Here is an 8,410-nt window from a genome sequence, read left to right on the forward strand (position 1 = left end):
ACAAATGTTGGAGAGGATGTAGAGAAATGGGACCCTAATTCACTGCTGCTGGGAATGCATACTGGTGCAGCCTCTATGGAAAACAGTATGAAGATTCCTCAAAAAATTAAAAATAGAAATACCTTATGATCCAGCTATCCCACTACTGGGTATTTATCCAAAGAACCTGAAATCAACAATCCAAAGAGTCTTATGCACCCCTCTGTTCATCGTAGCATTATTCACTATAGCTAAGAAGTGGAAGCAACCCAAGTGTCCCTTGACTGATGAGTGGATAAACAAGATGTAGTATATATATACAATGGAATACTACTCAACCATAAAAAGGACAAAGTCATCCCATTTATAACAACATGGATGGACCTGGAGGGTATTATGTTAAGTGAAATAAGCCGGAGCGAGAAAGACAAATATAGCATGATTTCACTCATATGTGGACGATGAACTAACACACAGACAGAGAGAACACTTTGGTGGTTACCAGGGGGAAGTGGGTGGGGGTGAGCACAAGGGGTAAAGGGACGCATTTATATGGTGAGTGACAAACAATAATGTACCTCTGAAATTTCACAATGTTATAAACCATTATGACATCAAAAAAAAAAAAACTCAGAAAGACATTTAATACATAATAGGTAGTCAATCAATATTTTTTATTGCACATAAAATCGCAAAATTGTATATTGACTTATACTGTTTTTTTAAAATATATACATACACATACATACATATTTGTATATATTTGTTTTTAGACTAAAGAAAATAAAAATTCCAATTTAGATTCTATGAGGAGGGTTGGAAAAATCAGGCCCATAATTGACCCAATTATAATCTATGTCAAAACTGTGCTTTCTACCTTTACAGTAGCTAGAGATTTCACTCAGGATTAGTGGGGAGTATATTAGACAAAGTTTGCCAGTATGTCCCTAGAGACACTTGCCAAAGCAAAGACTATAACTTAAGAATAAGGGGAAGAAATATTCAAATATCATTATTATGATATTAATCTTAAATTAACTAATCCAGAATTAATCTTTACTTCCCCATTACCTAACATTTAGAAGAGACTATATCAGCATGGCTCTCAAACATAAAATGTCTAACGTTTACCAGGGAAAGAGGTATAGAAGCAGATGGTTGTCATAAATGTGAGAAGAAATATAAATGAGGTAACTCAACATGGGAAGTACCTCTTCACAGAACAGGCAATATTTCAGTAGGCCTTAAAGGATAAAGTTTTCCCTTCAACTCTCCATTTTTCTTGTAGAGAAGGTTGGTAGGAATGGCAAAGACAAAAGTAGAGAAGCAAGGAAGGGCATGTTGTTATTGAAAATGTAGACCAATTAGAGTAATTGGACCAGTGGATGTCCACTGATGGTTGGGAGAGTTGAATGGAATTGGGATTATAAAAATATTCAGGGATGAGATTCCGAAAAGTTACATATGCTTTCAAATATAATTCACACTTTTTATTAAAAAGCAAAATGGTTTGTATGTACAAAAAAAAAAAAAAAACTGAGAAATCATTAAAGCTACTCCTCATTGTTGAACTATGTCCTCAAATTAAGAATTTCTGGTAAGTGCACCTACATTAATCATTTCGATCCAATCTACAGATATGTTTCTTTCTGTTTTGCTTAGCACTATTACAATCTATTTCTATACATATCTGCAGGTGAAAATTAGCCAAATCCTGTAATCCTCCCAGGGTAGATTTTGTACCTGTCCCCCTAGGGCATGCTATGATCTAATGCTCCTTACAGATCTGATGGCATTGAAAGAGTAGAAGGCAGGCAGCAGCAAGATAGCATTCCTTTAGAAGATAACTATGTTGGTTGAAGTCATTACAGGATTTCAAGCAACAAAAGACTAATGTCCTCTGACAAGGGAGAAGAGGCTGCTTTTCTTAGTCAGGGATATTCAATGAGATTTAGAGATTCAGGTTCTCAGATTTATCCAAATCTATCTAAATTTCCCCATTCCAGTTCTTTGGGGTCCACGCTTTTCCAATTAATGCCACAACTTTCACTTAGGAAACTATGGAGACTGTGAACTTAAGTTGTAATTCTGAAACCCCCTTTTATCAAACTTTGGGTCTTGTTTTGAGACAGTTCAGATCTGCAGCTATGAGACATGGGAAGGTCTCCTCGGCAGCCAAGAATATACAACATGAGCTAATATCCCTTCTGTAAATTCTGCAGGGCGATCAGAAGCAGCTATCTCACTCAAGTCTTTATATTCCTCATTTCCATCATAACACTACAATGCAGCAGCCACTTGATCTGCCAAAGGCTTTGCTTTCAAAAGTTATTTCATTCTAGATAACCATAGTTGAAAATTCAGCTATTTGCTACATGGAAAACAGTATTCCATTTCCCACTGGTCATGAAGTTTTCTTTGCCTGTAAACTCAACTAGGTCAGATAACCAATTCCATATTACTATCTTTGGCAGTCTATTTCCTGATCAAATTTTGGTGCTGAATACTTAATTAGGTAAGGTTCACTGCATGAAATAGATACCACTCAAGGTATTTCAAGCAAAAAAGAGCTTTAATTCAAAGGATTAGATGCTTATAAGATTATTGATAATTTAGAGGAGTGAAAGTCAGAAGGCCTCCCTTAGTCCTCAACTCCAAATTCATATGACCACATCTGCCATGATTGTTATCACCATTACCACTGCTTGCATTCACAAAATTGTTGCCAACATGTGGAAGATGTAATACGGCTGTTGCCAACACTTACGTCTGTAAGGAGCCCATTTATACGATTGCATTACTACAGAAGGATGGCATCCATTTCCCTTCTGCCTTCCAAGAATTTCACAAGTGCCTCACATTGACAAAACCTAAATTTGTGAGGGAATCTAAGAAATGTAACTTTTAGTCCTCCAGACTCTATAATACCAGGGGAGGGAGGGAGGGAAAACATATCAAGAGGATAGGAATGAACTCATAGATCCAATAAACATCTGGCACACTGACCTAAAGACGGTGCTGAATTTCTGAAGTATTTCATATCTAGCGTAGACTCTAGGATGCAAATCCCAACTGTAATGACAAATTAGAAATTTGTTCCCCAAATTCATCTGGCTGCTCTTTTGCCTCACAAGCTCTCATACTAGCTTTCTAACTGGAAAAAAGACCAGACACTAATTTTACAAGGGCTGACAGTAGTAATTCAAGCATAATGAAAACACTTAAATGTTGTTGAATAAATATAGCTTTGAAAAGCAGTTGTTTGTTCTTTTGTGAACATATAACATCTTTATTAAATTTTCACTGAGAATTGAACCCAGAAAATATTTGAAATCCAAAAGAATGTGTACAGCTGATAAGCCCTAACTATATAATATGTTTATAAAAATGTAAATGTTGTAATTGATTCCCAGATTTATTAATGAAATTAGAACACAAGCCACATTCAAAGGTGAGGTGTGACTGTCACTAACATAATCCTACCACAGTGCAAGACTCATAATCTACCCACCCTCTCATTACCAAATAGCTAGGTAACCATCACTCTTGAAAGACTGGTTCTTAGGACGGCTTCCTCACAGGGAGGAGAACTCAGTTTAAATATAATGCATCATGAATGACCAAGAAGGAATTTCAACTGGATGCTTTCCTTTTTCCCCATGGAAAACTCAAAGAAAAGATTTAAAACTGAGGAAAGGATCAACCTACCTGGCTTCTCTAAAACTGCAGAAAAAGGATTCAGGAATACCTGGAGACTGACAGAGCACATGGAATGTGCACGTGGACTCAAAAAAATACTCTTACAACTCACAGTCTTATATTTAAATTGGAAAATACACAATCATTTCAAGACCCTATCTTTTTAGAAATAGCTGTATTATTTAAACCTTCGAAGATTTTTTAGTTTTAGAATGGCTTTTAATTTGGACATATACTCTGTGTAGATTTTCAATTACAATGTGACCTTGTGATAGCTGCATCAGATTATTATAATTAGTGTTAAAAAAGAGACAACAGGCCCAAAATGGAGTCACTTGTGCTAAGCCTATGTTATCAAACCGAGACTTTATACCTAACCTAATTGCAGTTTCAAACTTCCCTAGGAATATAAACTTAACCAGTCAGGCTGGAATTTCCTGGTTAGCACCAGTGAGGTAATTTGCCTGACAGACCCCTTTCATCCCTTAAAGGAAGGTGACTCTGCCTGAAACAATCCACTCTTTCCCTCTTCTGCATGTAAAATCCTCCCATTTTGTATAGCTCCTCAGAGCTCCTTTCTATTTACTAGATGGGATGCCGTCCAACTCATGAATCATTGAATAAAGCCAATTAATTAGATCTTCAAATGTACTCAGTTGAATTTTGTTTTTTACCAGATTTGGTGGCAGCTTCGGGATCTGAAGCAAATTTCTGATGGCATTTGGAGACAACGATAAACACAGGTGTGATATCCACGAATCCTTTTGAGTTCTCTGTATTTCTTGCCATTTCTGAGGGCTGTGGTTAAGTTCCTCTCAGTGCTGAGCTCTGCTCTCTTTGCAGTGAGCTCTCAATCTGGTTGGCTTTCCAGTCCACAATTCACCTTTTGTTTGGAAACCCAGTCCAGTCTTCATTTTTGGCCTTTGCTGGTTCAGTCCTTTCCTCAGTCCCCAATGCCACATTGGGAGCTGCTGGTGGTGTGTGCAGGGCCTTCTCTTGGCCAGTCTGCAGTAATATCTCTTCGGTTGCTGCTAGTGCGTGAAGTCTGCCATAACATCCCTTGATTACTGCTGGTATGTTGAGGTGCACGTTTGTTTGTCTTGTTTTATGTAAATAAAGTCTAGTGCTAATAGGAATCGCAGAAGCCAAAAAGCCACAAAAATTGGTGGGCATGGGTCAAGCACTCAAAAGCTCGAAGAGTGCTCTCCGCCTGACTCTAAGACTCCCATGTTAGGATATGTTGGTTATGGAATGAGTTAGATTGACACTAGGTCACCCGCCAACCTCATGAAAATTTCCATGCAATGAGGTACACTGTAAAACACACACAATTCCAAACCTAGTGGCACCTCTCTCTTAGGTATTAATCTGGCTCCAAGAGAACCAAGAGCTTTGCTAAAAGAAATGAGATCCTTAAATTCTACAGAGTTAAGCATGCCAACTTCCAGCACAACTACTTATTGTACGTCTAAGAACTATGGCCCTGGAAGCTATAAATATATCAAAAATGGCAAAATCTTACTGTGTCCTCAGAGCTTCACTTGGTAACCATCAGGTTGGGGGGCCCAGAATATGGCTGAACAGAAATGTGGGTTGCACCCTATTTGCACCTAGGTATGGCTAGACAGAAATGTGGGTTGAACTCCATTTGCAGCTAAGGGTCCTATCAAACTCCTGCCAGCCCTCAGGGAAATTACAATGGCCAATATGAAGAATGTTCCAGTTAGGTAAGATCATCTAAGAAGTGCACTTAAAAGCAAGGGCTCCCAAATCACACAAACAGAATAGGATACTTATTTTTGTTGGTACGCAGATGCCTCCAAAAGACTTCAAAGTTCCAAAATAGCTTCATTAAAATATTTGTTGCAAAAGGCTAATGAAAACTTAAAGACAAGAGGTGCCTAAAAACCAAAAACAGTAAGACTGATGTACCTCCTACTGCTTTCCTCTGTCCTCCTTTATTTGAACTCATTCTAGTAATCCTCTGTCTGAATTGCCTTTACATGACCATAAACAAAAGTCAACCAAGTTAAAGACCTTACAGACACCCCCATATCTACCTTGAAGGAGGGCCCCTGTATGGGCCCCTCCTGGGGTTGACAGGACTCTGAATAATTTTCTGGTAAACAGCTACATTATTCCCTTAAGCAGCCAAGGGAAACTAAAATTAAAATTAACGAAAAAACTTGTACAATTCTGGCAGGTACCAGAGGTACATCCTCTCCTTTAACCTACTTGGAGCCTGCATCTAGGATCCTGGGAAGATGGCAGGAGCTGGCTGAGGGTTAGAATTCTTACCAGAGTCATCTCTCTCAGATCTGTGTCTGTGCTATCTCAAGCCAACATTGAGGTAGACCACTTCCTTTCAAGGACAAGACTTCATACTTTAGGGAGAAGTCAAGATGGCGGCATAGGCAGACTCTGAACTCACCTCCTCCCACGGACACAGCCAGTTTACAACTACTCTTGGAAAAATTACCTGAGAGAGAACTGAAAACTGGATAACAGGAAACCCTGCAACAAAAGACAGTCCTAACTGAGGTAGAAGAGGCAGAAATTCCCTTCTGGAGAGAAAAAAATGCCCCCCTCACAAGCTGCAATCCTTCACGGCTGCCCAGAGGTAACCCAAAGGTACGGAGCCTTCCCTGGAGGAACAGCGGACCTGAGCCGGGGAGTGTTCTCGCTATAGGCATTTTTTGGACCCAGCACAAGGGAGACAAGTGGCATAGTATCTGGCTTTGCTGGCTACTAACAACAACGGGGAATATGCCCAGAAAATCTGGGTCACAAAGAAATTAAAGCTGGCTCTTAAAGGGCATATGCACAAATTCACCTGTTTCAGAAAGCAACCTAAAATCACAAGAAAGGTGCATAGTCCTTTGGTCAAAAGAGACTCACCTGATAGGCTCTGGGTGCATCTTGGTGAGAGGTAAGACCTCTCAAGGGACTGGGACTTTGGTGGCGGCCAATGTTGTGACCTGGTGTGGGCTTGCTGACACAGATGCTGGCAGACGCCATTGGAGTTCTCCCTGCGGCCTGCTAGCCCAGGGCCTGCCCCACCCACTAGAGCACCAATTTAATCCAGCTCAGCTAAGGAAAGCAGCCCACCCTAGGGACTGGCCCCACCCAACAGCAAGCCCTTGGGCAAATTGTGGGCCTGCTAAGAAGGCTTCCTGGATGCTCTGCAGCCTGGTCAGTAGGTCCACCTCTGTGGGGCAGGTATGCACGAGGAGCGGATGGAGAGTGTGGGGCATTGGTGGAGTGAGTGGGCCTCCTGCCTTGGAGCTATTGGGTCCACTTCAGAGGGTTGGGGCACGTGCATGGGGCAGGACTGTGTTGACTGCATGTGTGGACCCATGGGTGGTAGGGCTTGTCAGCTGCAGAAGACTTGTGCTTCTCAAACAGCTACATAGAGGATCGGCCCCATCTTCCAAAGCCTGAAACAATTGGGTGCTCCCCTGTCTGAGGCCAGCCCCACCCAGCTGCAATCCTCAGAGAGCTGACAGGAGCCTTATAGGCCAGAGGCTTATAGCAATTGTAAGCCCCTGAGCCTAACAACCAGCCACACTGGGGGCCTACTTACTTAACAGAAAAACCACAACAGGAATGTCCTATTAGACCTTGCAGCCAACTATGCTAGGGCTCCCCACACCCGATAAAAAGACTGAAGGGCCCACAACAACTACACACAGCTGAGCATTACAACCAGCCAGCCAGGGGGACAGCTCAGCCTCCCTGGGCACCTACAGCAAGAGCAACCCTGCCACAACAGAAGGACACACGTAGCCCACACAGGGGTCACTACTGGAACATTTGGAACTGGTGATGAGAGGGAAGCACACTGCTGGGCCTCATAAGGCATCACTTATATGAGGTCACCTCTCCAAGATCAGGAGACATAGCTGACCTACCTAATACATAAACACAAGCACAGGGAAAGAGGCCAAATGAGGAAGCAAAAGAATATGTTCCAACTAAGAGAACAGGACAAAACCCCAGAAAAGGAACAAAATGAAACAGAAATGAGCAAACTACCCAACAGAGAATTCAAACAAAGAGTCATAAGGATGCTCACTGATCTTGGGAGAAGAATGGATGAACTCAGTGAGAATGTCAACAAAGAAATGGAAGATATAAAATAGAACCAATCCAAAATGAAGAATACAATACTGGAAATGAAAAATTCACTAGGACTTAAAAGCAGAGTAAAGGATACAGAAGAATGGATCAGCGAGCTGGACGAAAGACTAGAGGAAATCACCCAAGCAGAAGAGACAAAAGAGAAAAGAATTAAAAAGAGTGAGGACAGTCTAAGGGACCTCTGGGACAACATCAAGTGCACTAGCATCCATGTTATAGGTGTCCTAGAAGAAGAAGAGAGAGACAAAGGGGCAGAGAATCTATTTGAATAAATAATAGCTGAAAACTTCCCTAACCTAAGGAAGGAAACAGATATCCCGGTACAGGAAGCACAGAAGGCACCAAACAAGATGAACCCAAAGAGGCCCACACCAAGACACACCATAATTAAAGTGTCCAGAATTAAAGATAAAGAGAGAATCCTAAAAGCCTCAAGAGAAAGACAGTAAGTTACATACAAAGGACACCCCATACGGCTGTCAGCTGACTTCTCAGCAGAAACCTTACAGGCTAGAAGAGAGTGGCACACTATATTTAAAGCGCTAAAAGGAAAAAACCTACAGCCAAGAATACTCTACCCGGAAAGGTTATC

This window comes from Ceratotherium simum, chromosome 19, assembly GCF_057802395.1.
Source record: "Ceratotherium simum simum isolate JZ-2026a chromosome 19, ASM5780239v1, whole genome shotgun sequence".
Lineage (NCBI taxonomy): Eukaryota > Metazoa > Chordata > Mammalia > Perissodactyla > Rhinocerotidae > Ceratotherium > Ceratotherium simum.